The following is a 17,076-nucleotide window of genomic DNA, read 5'->3' as shown; positions in this document are numbered from 1 at the left end:
TACATGTGTGTGTGTGTGTTTGTGTTTGTGGATATATGTATGTATACATGCATACACAAAACACACACACACACACACACACACACACACACACACACACACACATATATATATATATGTATATATCTTATTACACAAGATATTTACCTGATATCTCATCCCCAGAATATTGTTGTCTTAGGACTGAGATGATACTTTTTGTCTTTTTTTATTTTCCCCAAATTCAACACAATGCTTGGCACATGATAAAACCTTAATAAATGCTTACTGACTTTTTAGAAATACAAATATCACTAAGACAAGAGAAAGAGATTATAGGCATAAATACATATATATATACATATATAAAGAGTAGATCAAAACTATCCCCTTTTGTTGGCAATAGTGTGATTTACTTACAAAATCCTAGGGGATAAGCAAAGAAACTGAAATAATTAATGGTTTCAGTAAAGGAGCAGGTTAGAAAATGAATTCAAAATGTCAATAATCTTTCTAGAGAATGTATAGAATATTTGAGGATCAATCTACCAAGGCACAAGTAATATTTATGTAGGTACAGTTATAAAAATACTCCTTAAAGAAATAAGCAATAACTTAAATAATTGGAGGGAAATTCAATTCTCATGTCTGGGTAGGGCCAATATAATAGTAAATCAATTAACAAATATTTATTAAATGCCTACTCTATACTAGGCAAGGTACTACAGATTTAGTATCATGCTATTCAAATTACCAGGAGGACACTACAAAATAATATCAAATTTCATTTGAAGAAATAAATGGTTTAGTCTACAATATAAAGAAATATAAGTTTCAAAACTAGGTATGAAAGTGGGATGTCACTTCTAGACTTCAAAATATAATATAAAGAAAACTGTTTTATGGTGGTCAAAGAGCATAAAAGTAGATGAGTATAACATAAATAAGTCACCTTGATGTGTCCTTCAAATTTGAAATCGATTTTTTAAAAAAGTTATGGAACATGAATGAATTAGAATATTATGATATTGTAAATTAAAATTATAATGATGAATATAGAGAAACATGGGAATATTTATTTGAAAAGCAAGGAAAGGAAAGTAGGAAAATGATATACATAAGAAATGCAACAAAAAATAGGAAAAGTAACAACTAAAACACCAAAACAGTTGTGAAATAACAATGACTAAGCTTGGTCCCAAAGAAGAGTTATAAGAAGGCACATTACCCTGATTTTTTGAACAGTTTGGGAATGATGAGACAGAAACATTGCCTATCTTGATAGACTTTTTTGACATGTTGTTTAGTTTTGTTGATTTTTTTTATTCTTTGTTATGAGAAATTGTTCTCTGGGAAGGTGAGAGAAAACAAATACATTGGAAAATGCAAGTAAGATAAAAACAAAAAGTATTAAAAAATTCATTGCTTCAAAAAAATTTTCCTGTATCCAAAGGAACAGTCACAAAGACCACTAAGTGAATCCAAAAACTGAGAACAAGTTATCTGATTTTAACTCATGAAACCCTGCCTAGTGGCATTTCCATATCTTTCTCCCTTTAATATTTTAGTATTTAAGATTCAGAAAATTCAACAAGAGTTCACCATGGACACAGAAGACTACATAAAGAAAATGAGACTAAGGTTGGGCTTTAAAGGATGTTTTAGATCTGAAACACCAAAAAAAAAAAAAAAAAAAGAGGGAAGATGATATTCTGGTGAAGTAGAAGAGCTAAAGCCAAGGCATAGAAGCAGATGATGTGTGGAAGCTGGAAACCTAGTCTTCAATCTTTCTTCATAGGTGTATCACATTCAGACTTGCCTTTTTCCAGGCAAAGAACATGGTAATGTCTTCCCTACTCTTCTCCTTTTTTCCTACAGTGAGCTTGCATCTTCCTCTTTTTAATTTCACCATCATCCATACAAAGAATATGCCATTTGAAAAATTATCTCCAGTCTGGGTTTTGTTATTGGCCTTTACTTACTATTGACCCAGTGTTAGCTTTTTCATAAAAGCTTTTCAAAGACTTTTTAAAGCATGACCTTTTAAATATGAATGACTTAAAATGTTGGTATGAACTGTCAGACATACATGATGACCTGAAATATCAGCAAGAGCTTCTATCCAAAGCAGTCATTGGTGAAATACTGGGTTAGGTGAACCTTTGGTCTGACCTATTAGTACATCTCTTTCATATTATTCTTTTCACCTTATAAGACCCATCTTAAAGCAATTCAAATCCTATTAGATCTTAGAACTTCAGTACAAATTGACATGTAAAGAAATGCATATACAAAATTAATACAAAGCAGTTTAGGTGAGGTGGGGTATACTACCAACTGACAGAACAGAAAAGGCATCATGTTGAAGGTGGCTCTTCAGATGAATCTAGAAGGCAACTCAGGATACCAGCAGATGGAGGCAAGGAGGGAGTAAAAGCTAAAAATGAGGGAGAAGTAGAAGGGAGGAAACTGTTGGAAAGTACTCCATAAGGGTCAGAAGGTGGAGGGCGGGGAGTAATATATAAAAACAATGGGAAGGTAAGAAGGGCAATGCATTCTGGTTCACCCATACTGACTTTCTTGTTGCTCCTCAAAAATGACACTCCATCTCCCATTTCTAGTCTATTCCTTCCCCATACCTGGTTTCCTTCAGAACTTTGCTAAGATAATCTCTTTCTTCTGTGAGGTCTTTCCTAATATCCTTTGAAAGTTTTCATAGAACAAAAAAAAATTAGTTTTGGAATCAGAAAGATGTGGGCCCATGTCCTTACTCTGATAGATGATAGCCTCCACATGCTACTAAGGCTCTTAGTTTTAGGGTAATCAAGAAACTAATTGGCATTTTACTAAACACCAGGGACTCTGAAGGACATATCTGAAGGAGACATATTTACAAAGAATGAAACAGCCCCTACTAGCAAAAAGGCCAATCTTTGCTTCATCTTTTTCTTACCTGCCTAATCACTGAATGGGCACTGCCTCAATCAAATTGAGACCTGTTAAAGACCTTACATTTATGCATCCAGGTTGAAAATTAGTACATAACATTGAGATTATTTGTTTTTCAAATCTTTGATAGAAAATTATTCAGGAATCCAGTTTGGTATGATTATTTTTTATGGCAACAGGATGCTATGTTTTGGTAAACTTCATTAATATTCTTAGTTTTGTTGAAGATTTTCAATGGAGTACTCTACAGGACTCATCCACATGAGGAGAAGCAATGGAAGTTGACCCATAAGTTTTATTCTATGATTACAACAGTATCCCATGATGACCTTGGACATTTGGATCAAGAAAGTACCCTTGAATTATTGGGAAACAGATTTAACTGGTCCCAAATGTCAATGTGGATAAGGAGTTGGCAGTTTGTGCTCAATGTAGCCAAAGAAAAATCTTACCAGCTTATTCTTCATGCTTAGAGTATATAAAAGTGTCAGCAAATAGTTGGAGCTTGTCTGCATTTATGCATCCAGGGCCAACTCCAGGCATCTTGATCCATATTTGGTCACTGAACCCAACTGACTCCAGAGGAGAAGGTGAAGTAAATGCCATTGCACAGCCTTCTCTCTATCAAATCCAATTCAATTGCAAGTCATGGCATCTCATCCCAGATGTCAGAGTTCTCTTCAAGAACGAAAGACAAACAAAACACCAACCCACCCCAATAGTGACAGCCCACAATGATTGCTTGCCTTCCTAACCTTCACCTACCAATCCTTTATGCTATTTATCGATTGTCCAGAACTTGACAGAACTCTGTCACATTACTTAGCAAGATAATCTTCTCTGTATAATGGTCATCCCTAAGACCATAAGCACAAAAAGGATAAATGCAACAAGAAAGGCAGAGCAGTTGAGCAGTTGCTAGAAGGTGACATCTGTAGTTATTTATTCAGCAAGTATTAAGTAATTTTCTATATACTAGATATGATGACTAAAATGGAATAGCCCCTGCCATAAGAAATTTAAATTATATGAAACAATATGTCAATAGGACTAAAGAAAGATACTTCCTCTATACTGGCACTATTGGTGACTGATACATAACAGCAAATTTTTCATTGATAGTATGTTGATATCTGGTCTCATCATACTGCCTTGCTGAACTTTATAATAGCAGAAGAAAATGAGAGGAGATGAAATAGGTTGGGTCTTGTCACAACAAAGCATTATGACTGTAAAGGATGATTGTCCCTGGGTACCTTCTCTCATATGCATACATTACTTTTCATAGTTCATTGAAATGAATTGAATTGAACTGAGCAGAATGAAATGAAACAGATTGGAATGGAATGAATGGAAGGGAAGGGAAGGGAACATGGGCATCCTATGTGCCAATTCATGCTACCAGTCTGTCTGAGGCATAAAGTACAGAGAACATCAGAGGTCTGTTGGTGACAAACTGTCCATAAAATCTGTTGTATCCTTAATGGCTCCTTCTAATCCATCACCTTTCCCCCAGGGCAATTCAATGTTAGAGACTATGGCACCAGTAACCATATCATCGACTTCTTCCACGTCCTCTGTAGCACCCAGAATAGCACTAATATGCAGTAGTCACTCAATAAACTTAATGAAACCCATCCATGAAGTTTTCTCCCTCTGCTTTGGGCCCCATCCCAAATTTAGACTTGAAATCCAATGGGGTTTTTTTTTCCTTCCTGTTCATATCCTGCCCACAATGGCTTTTTTTCTATTCCACCAGATGATCAAATGAGATAATGTATGTGGAAATGCTTTGCAAAGTGTAAAGTACTATACAGATGTACAGAGTTATTATCATTATCTCCAGAGGGTCCTCTTAGCATCAGGATTCAATGGTTATATGAACTGGATCATAAACCCTGAATCAGAAGCCATGTTTTCTATTTAGAATCAGAGAATGGTAAAGTTTGCCATCTACTTCAACTTCCTTACTTTACAAGTGAACCAGTAACACTGCCTGGAATCAATCCATCAAGTATTTTGTTAAGGGCATGCTACATGTTAGGAATGTGCTCTGTCATTACCTCTGCCTCTTGGAATCCCTAATTCCTTTCAAAGTTTAGATTAATACCCTCAAGCTTAAGGACTCTCCTGATCTCTCCTGTATTGCTAGTGCATCACTTCAAACTTTTTTTAACTTTACATAAATTTTACATCTGCTGTAGCTGCATATATGCTGTTTCCCTGATGTAATGGCAGCTTGAAAGAGAGGACCTTGAGAGAAAGGACTGTTTCATTTTTATCTTTTTATCCATAGTATCCAATTCACTGTCCAGTTTATTGTAATTTCTTAACAAATACTTGTTGATTGATTGTAAAACTGATTGACAAAAAGGAGTTTTGAATTCAGAGAGTTTAAACAACTTGTCCAGTGTATCACAGTTAGTTAACGATCCATTTGTTCTTTCTCAGTTCTTAAACTTCTCAACCTCTCTGCTTCATTTGACACTGATGACTACCAGCTTCTCTTGGATATTATTAGCCTCTGAGCTTTCATGACACTATTTTCTCCTACTTCTCTTGCCTATATAATCACTTTTCCACCTTCTTTGGAGCTTATTATACATATAATGTCTCTATAACAGGGAGACTTGTTCACCAAGGCTCCATCCTAGGCCCTGTTCTCTTCTTTCTCTTCATTCTCAGTCACCTCATCAGTTCCCATGAGTTCAATATTTACATTGATGACTTATAGATTTATATAGCCCTAGTCTCTCCTTTGACCTTCAGTCCTATATCATAATTATCCATTTGACATTTTAAATTGGATGTCTTGAAGACATCTAAAACACAATATTTCCACAACTGAACCCCTATCTTTCCCCTCAAATTCACTACACTTTCTTATTTCTGTCAAAAGCATCACCATTCTTCCAGTCTCCCAGATTTGTAAATTTGGCATTCTCCTTAACTTTTTTACCCCACCCCATCTCCAATCAAGTGAAACTTGCTGTTTCTATCATGACAATATCTCTTATCCAAACTCTTCTTTCTCTTCTTAGTTTAGACCTCATCACTTCTTTTCTAGGATATTACAAAGGCCTCCTAATGGGCCTTACTGCCTTGGGTCTCTCCCTACTTCATTCCAGCCTACATACTAATGCCAAGTAATTTCCCTTCAGCATAGTTCTGACCATGTCATTTTCCAACTCAAAAAATTCCAGTGGTTCTTTATTGCCTCTTGAATAAAATATAAACTCCTGTATATCTTTTGGCTCTACCTACTCTATCTTTTTAGCATCATTGTGCATTATTCTACCTACTACACTTTGAACCAATCAAATTGTCCTTCTTTTTATTCCTTGCACAAGATAAAATCTTTACATTGGTCATCCCCCATGCATGAAACTTCCTCATTGACAACCCCTGCCCCCCACCCTGCATTCCTTTCTTCCTTTCAAGCACCACCTTCTACCAGAAACCTTTCCCAATCCTCACGAACTGCCAGTGTCCTCCTTACCTAATATTTAACTACTTTGTATTTATTTTCAAAATGGTTATTAAAACACAAATTTTGATGTTTCCACTACTCCATTATTGCAGTCTTCTCAGTAAATAGCCCATTGTAAAAGTCAATTGATGTTAATTGTATTAAGGCATTAATCATTTATATAATGATATTTAAGAGATTATTAACTGATATCAGAAATTTATATTGGGAAAAACACACAAGAATAGGGAGAGGAAATAATAGACACACCCCCCACATAACCTCAGGGGTATCTCTCCAGAAATGAGAAAGTGATGCAGCTAAGAACCTTGTTGTTCTAGGGGACGTAACTAATCAATACAAGTGTGAGCTGGGATAAAAACTCCAAGTTATTATGTAGAATATATAGTGAACTAGATAGCCAAGTTCTTTTGGAATCCTTTTCAATCTGATCTTTTTAAACAATCTTGATCCAATTTTCAAGTTTGAAAAGCATGCCATCTAAGCCTTTATTCTAGTATCAGTTTTTAAAAGGTTAAGCAACATGAAATCAAGCATATGGCCCTGGAACCCTCTTCTGGAAATCTCCTTCCAAATAGACATCAAATTATCAATGTCTACTTTTTGGATCTGGTTATTCAATCAATTCTGAATAATTAATTGAGCTATTGTATTATGCAAGACACTTTCTCTGCTTCTGATTCTGTCTGTCTGTCTTCTCTGTCTCTCTCTCTCCATCTTTGTCTCTCTTTATCTCCATCTCTATCTTTGTCTCTCTTCTGTGTCTGTTTCTCTCTCTGTCTCTGCCTAGCTTTCTGTCTATCTCTCTGACTCTCTCTCCCTCTCCACAAAAGAATAGCATGAGAAATTCTGGTCAAAGACTATGTTAAAAATGGAACAAACTATCTAAGCAATACCCAACACCCAAACTATCAAACATAGCATGCCTAAATCTGATAAATCCAGTAACACAAACCACAGAAGGAAGTGTTCCTTATTCAATCAGTTTGGCAGAAATAAGGTTCAAACCAACCAGTATTTTGTATCATAAACCTCAATAAGCTAAGACATAAATATAAAAGATTATATTATTTAAAAATTAGATGGAGAATATAAAAATTTTGGGCAAAACACAAGAATGGGGACATGGAATGATAGATACAGTCTCACAGCTTGACAGAGGTAACCTTCTTTGGGAGAGATTTGAAAATGGTAAGAGGGAACATTCACAACTCTGGGTAAAAGGAAAATCCTTAACCAAAAATGGGATTTATATAAACATAAAGCATAAAATTATTTCTACTAAATAAAATTTAAAAATTTTTGCATAAATACAATAAATGCAGCAGATATATGAAGATATGTTATCTTCTAGGAATAAATCTTTCCATCAAATAGCTCTGAAAAACATTTTATATTAATGAAATATAGATATTTAGTACAAATATATGAGGACAAGAACAATTCACCAATATCTAAGTAGTCAAAGGCATTAAAAAAATCACTAACAAAAATTACAAAGTTTAGACAAACATCTGATTGTTTTAAATGACTAATAATAAGATAAATGTACATTTAAACAACTCTGAGGTTTTTACCTCATAACCTTCAAAGTGGCAAAGATGATAAAATATAGTCATTGTTGGAAGGGTTACAACATAGACATGATGGAATTGTGAATTGTTCCAGACTATTCTGGAAAATAATTTGTAATTTTTGCAAGAAAAATTGTTAAATTATTCATATTTTTTGCAATAAGTCTAAAGAAAAACAGAGAAACATGGGAAGGTGTCTATGAACGATTAAAAGTGAAATATGCAGAACCAGAAAAGCAATATGATGATAGGGATAATAATATAAATGTAAATAATACTAAAAATACAGCCATACTGTTTAATTTTAATAATCAATTTCCTTCATTGAGAAAAAAATAATGAAATATAACATCCTTTTTTCCAGAAGAGAAGTTACAAACTACTACAGGTATAGAATGTTGTGTGTTGTTAAATTTTATTGATTTGCTTAATTGTCTTTATTATAAGGGATAATTCACTTAGGGGGAAGATTATGGGAGAAATGACCATGGTATTAAAAGTACCAATAAAATTGTGGCAATAATTATTTTAAAAAAACCCTAGATCAACTATACAGTCTTTATCTTATCCACTAGTCTAGTAGCCTGTTTTTGCTATTGTTATGTTGTTGTTGTTGCTGTTGTTGTTGTTGTAGTTAAAAGAATAGTCTGGTGTGATATCTCTTGACAAAGTCATTCTGACTCTTTGTGATCAGCTTCCCTTTCCAGATGTTCACTAATTTACTAACCATATTTTATATATTTTCTAGAATTTTATCAGAAATCAAAGTCTAGCTCAATAGCATATAATTTGCATATATAGAAACTAGACAGGATAGCAATATAAAGGAGCTGTAAACCATAGCTCCACCTCATAACAGTTCTGCAAAAATTTTTAAAAGGAATCATAGTTCTGATATTAAAACTCAAAGAAAATCACAACGAGTAAATTTTCCAGTCCAGATTATTATAGGGAATAAGTAGAGGTCTTCAGACCCTTTGGATCCTGGCTGACCAGAAGGGGACTTCATACAAACTTCCACCATGAAAGACTGAACTGGAGCCTGAATCCATTAAGACAAAGTTAAAATAGAATTCATTGACAAGTCCGAAAGAAACCTTAGAATGAACATTCTTGGGGCAGCTAGGTGGTGAAGTGGATAGAGTGCCGGCCCTGGAGTCAAGAGTACCTGAGTTCAAATGCAGCCTCAGACACTTAATAATTACCTAGCTGTGTGTAATTGGGCAAGTCAACCTAACCACATTTGCCTTGCAAAAAGCTAAAAAAAATTTAAAAAAAAAAGAATGAAAATTCTCAAGGATGTCATAGTAAAAATCTATAGCTTCTGATTGAAGAAAAATTTCTGCAATCAGAATGAAAGCATGTAAATGCCAAGGATGCCTTGTCAATACAACACAAGATAGAAAAACCACCAGACTTAGAAGCCACCACCATAAAGAAGCAGAAAGCTTGGAATAAAATGTACCAAAAGATAAAATATATAAATTCAAAACCAAAAATAAAAAACCTAGTAAAACTGCATATAATCCTACAGAAGAGAAGAATGATTTCATTATACAAATAATATTCCTCTAAAATAGAAAATAGAGGAATCTCAAACATTACTAAAAAAATCATAACTTAGTAGAGCTTTTAAAACACAAAGAAGTCGAAAGAAAGATAAAAAATGTAAATATGAGTTTGCAGTAATAAGAGACTAACCAAGTGTTTGTATTTTAATGGTGGGAGAGAATACAAGTATCCCCTCAGAATCTTAATATCATCGTTCATAGAGGGACTCAAATAAGGCAAGAGGCAAGTAAGATAGGAAGCCTTGGAATAATTTTTGGTGGGGGGGGAACCATAAAAGAAAAAAGGAGAGTCCAAGGGAATGGAAAAGAAATACACTAAGGATGGTGAGGGGAGAGGGGAAAACATGGGTGAAAGTGTTACACATAATCAGGGTGCACAAATAGAAGTCTAAACTAAAAGGAAGTAGATGACACTTAAACATCATTTTCATTTGAATTAGCCAAAGCAGGAAGAACACACACACACACACACACACACACACACTCACATACATGCACACACAAATACACACACACATGCACATACATATATATGTACCCAATTCCTTTCCTTTTGTTTATGATCTTTATTGCTGTTGTTCATTTTTAAATTTTAATATTTGTTCCAAATTCTCTCTGTCTCTAATTATACCATTATACATTAACCCATTATACATATGATGTCTCCAAAATAGTTCAAAAATCTCTGAATGCTTCAGCAATCTGCTCCCCTATTTCTTTTAGTATAATGTTACATATTTAGTAGGCTATCTGTGGGGCTCTCTTACCATCTCCTCATTTGCTTGGATTTGAACTTCTTATGAGTCCATCACTTCCAGTTAAAATGTCATTCTTCTTAGCAGGAAAAAAAACGAACATAAAAGGAAAATAAAGTTGTGTCATGTTGCCTTCTTTCCCTTGCTTTTATTATCATCTCATTTACCATAGAGAATATTCCTTCTGTTACCCAATATTGACAATGGAAAAACTCATTTTGCTTTCATCATTAACATTCCTAGTCTTCCTCCATTGGTACTTCACTTTAGCACTCCTTAAACAAATTTTTACATGTTCATGCCACACTCTAATTTTCATCTTCTATTTCCCATCCTTGCTTACAACTTCTTACATGTCTCATTTAAAAGTCAAATTTATCTTGAGTTCCTTGTGTAATCATATAGGTTTCTCTGGATAACACTTCTTTTTCTTCCTCATTAGATATTTTCCTCTTTTGAAGCATCTAAGTGATCTAGTGATTAATAATATTGAGCTTGGAGTTAGGAAAATCTGATTCTAAATGTTACCTTAAACATATATTAGCTGTGTGATCTTAGGCACACCATTTAATTTCTATAAAATTAGGTTAATAGTGGCACCTATCTCAGAGGATAGGTAATAAGGCTCCAATTAGATAATGTATGTATAGCTCTTTGCAAAACTAAAAATGCTATATAAAAACCAATTATTAGTCAGTTGAATCAATCAATTAACATTTATAGTAATAATCAATGTTCTAGGTTACTAAACTCTGGGAAGACAAAGAAAGGCAAAAAGCAGACCCTGATTTCAAATGCCATTTCTTTCTTCAGTTCACTTTACAGATAAGGAAACTGAGGAAAACAGGATTAAGTAACTTGTCCAGGATCACACAGCTGGTAAATATTTAATACCAGATTTCAAATCAGTGTTTTCCTGGCTCCAGGTCCAGTCATTTATTTCCTATGCCATCTAGCTGCCCCTAGTAAGGTGTTAGGAGGATTGAAAAGACAGGAAGAGGCCAGGTTATAAAGGGTTTTAAAGTCCAAACAGATAGTTTTATGTTTGATTCTGGAAAAAGGAATCATTTTTGTTCAATGGATGACATGATCAGAATTGCACTTTAAGATCAGTTTGACTGCTGAGTGGAGTAAAGATTGAAATGGGGTAAGATATGGGACAGAGACAGTAATCAGACTGCTGCAAAAGGCTAGGTGATAAAGGCACACACCAGGGCAGTGGCAATGTCACAGGAGAGAATGGGGTATGTACAGAAATATGAAGGCAAAATGACAGGACCTTACAAATGATTGGATATGGGGAATAGGCTGAGAGAAAGAAGTCCAGGTTGACACCTTAGTTTCAAATCTGGGTGGTTGAAAGAATGGTGATAACCTCCAATAATAATGAAGTTCAGAAGAGGTAAGCATGGGGTTGGGGGGGGGGTGGAGGAAGGAAGATAAATTAGTGCAGTTTTGACATGTAAAGTTTAAGATATCTATAGGACATCCAGTTCAAGATGTCTAATAAGTAGCTGGAGATTGAAACAGGTGTTAAGCCTGGACAAGTAAATCTGAGAGTCATCTGCATAGAGATGATAAGAGAATCCATGGGAGCTGATGAGATCACCAAGTGACATAATTTAAAGAGCATTTAATTTTTAAAGGCTTTCCATTTCTTCAGTGACAAATCTCCCTGTAGAATTTTATTTCATGGGATGTTACTTATACTTTCTCAGGGTCTTTCTTTTCTCAAAATCTATGTTGAATATTAGAAGTACTTTTTCTGCCCAAATTCTTAGGTGAAATAGTTTACTCCCCCTAAGATTCTACTCATTTCTATTTTAGCAATCATTTCCTCTGATTGGTGAGAATTTGATCCAAAATTGCAGTTCCCTCTTGTTTCTTCCACCTTTTGAAGGATAAAATTATCATTAAGGCAAGGCAAGAAATTATTAGCTGTTCTGCTTTTGGCAGAGAGAGAGCTCCAGCAGATGTCCGGATAATTGAAATCTCCCATAACTACTATATCATGTCTCTGTTCCAGATTGCAATCTGTATCCTCCACTCATTTATTTCCTGTTTCTATCTTATCTTTCAGCCTCTGTTGATCTTTACTGTGCTTCTCCCCTCTGCTTCCTGGATTTCTTCACAAGAATATCATAATATGCAATGCTAATCTTTCCTCCCCTAACCCCCCCCAACACCAACATGTACTTTCACCTCTCCTTGTCTTCTCTTTTTTAAAAATATTTTAAAATTTATTTTGTTAAATATTTTCAATTACATGTAAAAAATTTTTAACAATCCTTTTTTTAAATTTTAAGTTCCAAATGTCATCCCTCCTCCCTATCCTATCCCCCTTTTAGAAGGACAGCAATTTATACATGTGAAGACATGCAAAATATATTTCCATATTAGCCATATTGCAAAAGAAAATACAAACAAAAAGTAAAACTAGAAAAATAAAGACAGTTATGCTTTCAATATGCATTCAGAATTCATCAATATTCTCTAAGGAGGTAGATCACATTTTTCACCATGGGTCCTTTGGAATTGTCTTGGATACTTTTCATAGAGTATCTAAGTTTTTCAAAGCTGTTCATCCTTACAATATTGATGTTACTGTGACAACATTCTCCTGCTTTTGCTTTCTTCATTTACCATGTTTTTCTGAGATCATTCTGCTCATAATTTCTTATAGCACAATAGAATTTCATCACAATCAAATACCACAACTTGTTCAGCCATTGTCAGATTAATGGGCATCCTCTCAATTTTCAAATCTTTGCCATCACAAAAAAGCTGTTATAAATGTTTTTGTACAAATAAGTCCTTTCCCTTTTCTTTGATCTCTTTGGATATTCTTTTCTGGTTGAATAAGATGCACTTACAGAACCACATTTTAGTATTGGGTCCTATCCCAACAAACCTCAAGATACAATATGAGACCAACTTTGACTCCTTTATCTTCTTTTGCAAGGGGTGGAGGGGGTGGTGGAGACAAGCCTCAAATTCTTACACTGATTACATTTGTTTGGCCATGGCAGAAAGGTATACATTGCATGTTCCATATAAGTCACTATAAAATTTTCTCCCATTTCCTGTATTGCTAAGAGGGCAAAATCCTTAGTCTTCTCTTTCAACTTCGTAATTAATCAGTTTTTTACTAGTGAAAAGAGAGACTAGCTAAGATGTCATATATGTATGTGTGTGTGTGTGTATGTGTGTGTGTGTGTGTGTGTGTGTGTGTGTGTGTGTATATATATATATATATATTCTAAAGAGCCCACACTTCTAATCCTACTCAGCCCCCATTTTACAGATCAGAAATTGAGGCTCAGAGAAGTAACATATTCAATGTCCTTTAGCTAGATACAGCAGAGTCAAGATTCAAACCCATGTCCTGTCTTCAAGTCCAGTGTTTGGATACCACTGCTCCTTTCTCATGTACTAGTTTGTATTGTGGTTATTGATGTAGATAATATAAGTTCCATGAGGGAAGGCAGAAATATTGTCTCATTTACCTTTTTAGCCCCAACTATAGTGTTCAGTATAGAGTAAAAAATAATAAATCGTTGTTGAATTGAATTATTCCCAAAACGGTAGCATCCTTCTCACTGTCTAGGACCTTCTATTGTTAAATCACTTCTAGAGGCAGGAAGGATGTGCTCATCATTCTCTTGATTTCCTACTTCCCCTATCACTGCCTGTCAAGTTTTTGGTCATACTAATCATTAGCAATAGAACAACCAACTAAAATAGCCTGGACAGTTCAACAAGTGAATGGCACTGGTGAAAAGAGAATAATTAGCAAATACTACCTCTCCTGCATCGATCTGTATTCTGTAATTATTTTGGGTTCCCTATCAGTACAAAATTTCTACATGTGAGAAATTATTAGTACTCTTGTTGACCTACTCCAGGTTGGGATAATATTTACCTCTTAAGAGTATGATGAGCATGTGGAAACTAAGGACAATCTTAAGATCTTTTATAAAATGTCAGCCTTCCACCATGTATAAATGAGTCTGGAATAAATCCTATTAACAATAAGATTGTCAGTTTATTCATTCATTGTATCATTCATTCAGTTGTCCAAAACAAACAAAAAAAAACATTGCTTTGATTCAATTAAACAAAACATTTATTGAACCCGAACTAGAGCATTAAGATAAAGAGGTGGTTCATTGTAGAAGCAGGAAACCCCATTCAAACACTACCTTTCAGGCCAAAGACTCAGCTTCTTCAACAAAAAGATAGTTATATTTAAAATAACTGTATAATCTTAACAATATAGCTAGTATTTACATAGTACTATCAGGTTTGCAAATCATCTCAAGTTTACATAATATCTCAATTGTTCATCAGAGAATACCTGGGAGATAGATGTATTTTTATCCCCATTTCACAGATTAGCAATCTGAGGCAAAAAGAGATTACATAACTTGCCCAAGGACATAACTATTAAGTATCTGAGGTCAAATCTGAACTCAGATCTTTCTGACACCAGGCCCAGTGTGCTAGCCACTTAACTGCCTGGTTTCTCTTCCCCTAAGACCTATAGGTAACATTCTCTCTTCTTCCTCAAATTATTTTATTTATATATCTATGGATATATTGGCCACTTCCCTGGGAGAATATTCCCTTGAAGTCAGGGAACACTTTGGGGTTTTTTTCTTCCCTCTTTACATAGCTGGTGCTTTAATTAATCTGAGATGATTTAATTTGACATAATGAACAAAATCTAGGTCAAAACATTGTAATAATATTTGTAACAATAAAAAAAGTCCAGAAATAATGTTGATACTATGTTTTATAGTCCCTAAAGCACTTTATTTACATTGTTGTATTTGATCCTCACAACAATCCTGGGGGGCAAATGCTAGTTTTAGCCCTACTTTACAGTGGAGGAAACTGAGGAAGATGGAATTTAAGTGATTTACTCAGGATCATAGAGTTAGTATGTCTAAAACCCAATCTGAACTCAGGTCTTCCTGACTTTAAGGCCACCACTCCAGTGAGTCTCCTAGCTGGCTCTAGTTACTATAGGTATTATTCTCTCCCTTTTTTACAGAAGAGTAAACTGAGGTTGAGCGATTAAGTGACTCAGAATCATAAAGCTAACGAGCTCCCAAGGCAGGAATCACATTCAGCATACCCCACTCTCTGTATGCATTCTAGGTGCTACAACTTTCTTTACTTTGGTTCTCTGTGAGCTTACTCAAATATGGTAGGTGGAAAAGAAACCCATGAGAAAGTTGCCCTTAATTAAGGTTCTTAATTCCCTGATATAAATACATACATACATATGGCTAAAGAAACCTAATAACCAATCAATAATCCATCATCTGTACCAGGTACCTTCCTTAAGGAACTTTCATTCTAACTGGAAAGTCAGTATGAACAATGCATGTAACAGTGGCTCTGCCTTAAAGATTCCCGCCCCCCAGGGTTTTAGGATGGGGGTAAAATAAACCAGAGGGTAAGAGAAGAACCTTATTCCATTCTTTAGGGTCAGAATCCCCCAGAACTGGATTTAGTCTGTGAAAGGTCAGATCAGAATCCTCTTAGCACGGAAAGGGAATCTCATCCATTTTGACCGTGGGAATATATCTCTAAGAGTTATCAAATACATAATAAATAGAAGGTATTTTGGAAAAGGGAGGTTCCTAGCCTAGGGGGGGAGAGGTTCTTTTTCAGAAAAGACAACATGTGACACCTGAGTTGAGATTTGAGGGAAACTAAAGTTATAAGTGGCAGATAGGGAGGAAAAAGGCTAAACTTCTTAGGGGAAAGTAGCAAAAAAAAAGTAATCCAGTTGACAAAATGTCCAGTAGGACATTTGTGGAACTTACTTCTACTTTTCCAAACAAGTCTTACAAGTATAACAGAGGCCTTGCTACATACATACAAGCATGTAGTAACTGCCCATGGGATAGTGTCAATGAATAAGAAACATCTGGCATGATGGAAGCTGAAAGCCCCGGGTAAGCTCTGGCAGTATAAACACTGGTCCAAAAAGCTAACCTCACAAAGAACTTCACAAAGGAGAGTAGGGTCCATATCTTAAAGGTAGGAATACATTGTTTTCCAAAAATACCTCCCTGTATACTGAACCCAAAATAACCCGAAAGAAACATAAGTCACTAAAGTCAAGAATATGTGGTCCCTTTAGATATCTAATCCAAACTCCTCATGATGGGGAAACTGAGTCTAAAGAAGGGAAATGACTTATCAAAGATCACACAAATTCCAAGGAGCAGAGCTAGGATATGAGCCTCAGTTCTCTTATTTTAAACCAGAACATCTACTTTACCCAATCTCCATTTGGTTCTGAGTCTTATATTGGTTACTAATGGGACATAGTTAATACAAAATAAGGCCACTTGTAATATATCTGTAGCAATATCATCTTCCCCCAATTATATTAATCCCTCTCAAGGGTTGGCACAGGAATGATTCTGTGGCTTCCACAGTTTCTCATTAACACTAACCTCTTGCTAGAGCTTCCATGTCAGAGAAGCATACCAACCAACCCAAAGCTTGTGCTGTCCAAGGAAAATCTGTCCTGGGTGGAAATTCCCCAGCACTGTCTGGGTAACTCGGGGTCACTAATTCCCTCGGTCTGCGTCATAACTCTGTAGCTGGGTGGTTCTTATTTTCCAGGCAGCCTCCAATGACCCTGAAGAGCAGACATTACTGTATTCCCTCTTTAGTCTTACATTCCAGCTTCTACCCCACTGGAACCTCTCCAGCCCTGACAGGTGAGGCATGAC

Source organism: Macrotis lagotis, chromosome 2, assembly GCF_037893015.1.
Source record: "Macrotis lagotis isolate mMagLag1 chromosome 2, bilby.v1.9.chrom.fasta, whole genome shotgun sequence".
NCBI lineage: Eukaryota > Metazoa > Chordata > Mammalia > Peramelemorphia > Peramelidae > Macrotis > Macrotis lagotis.
The sequence above is the reverse complement of the archived record's forward strand: the minus strand, read 5'-3'. Positions refer to the sequence as shown.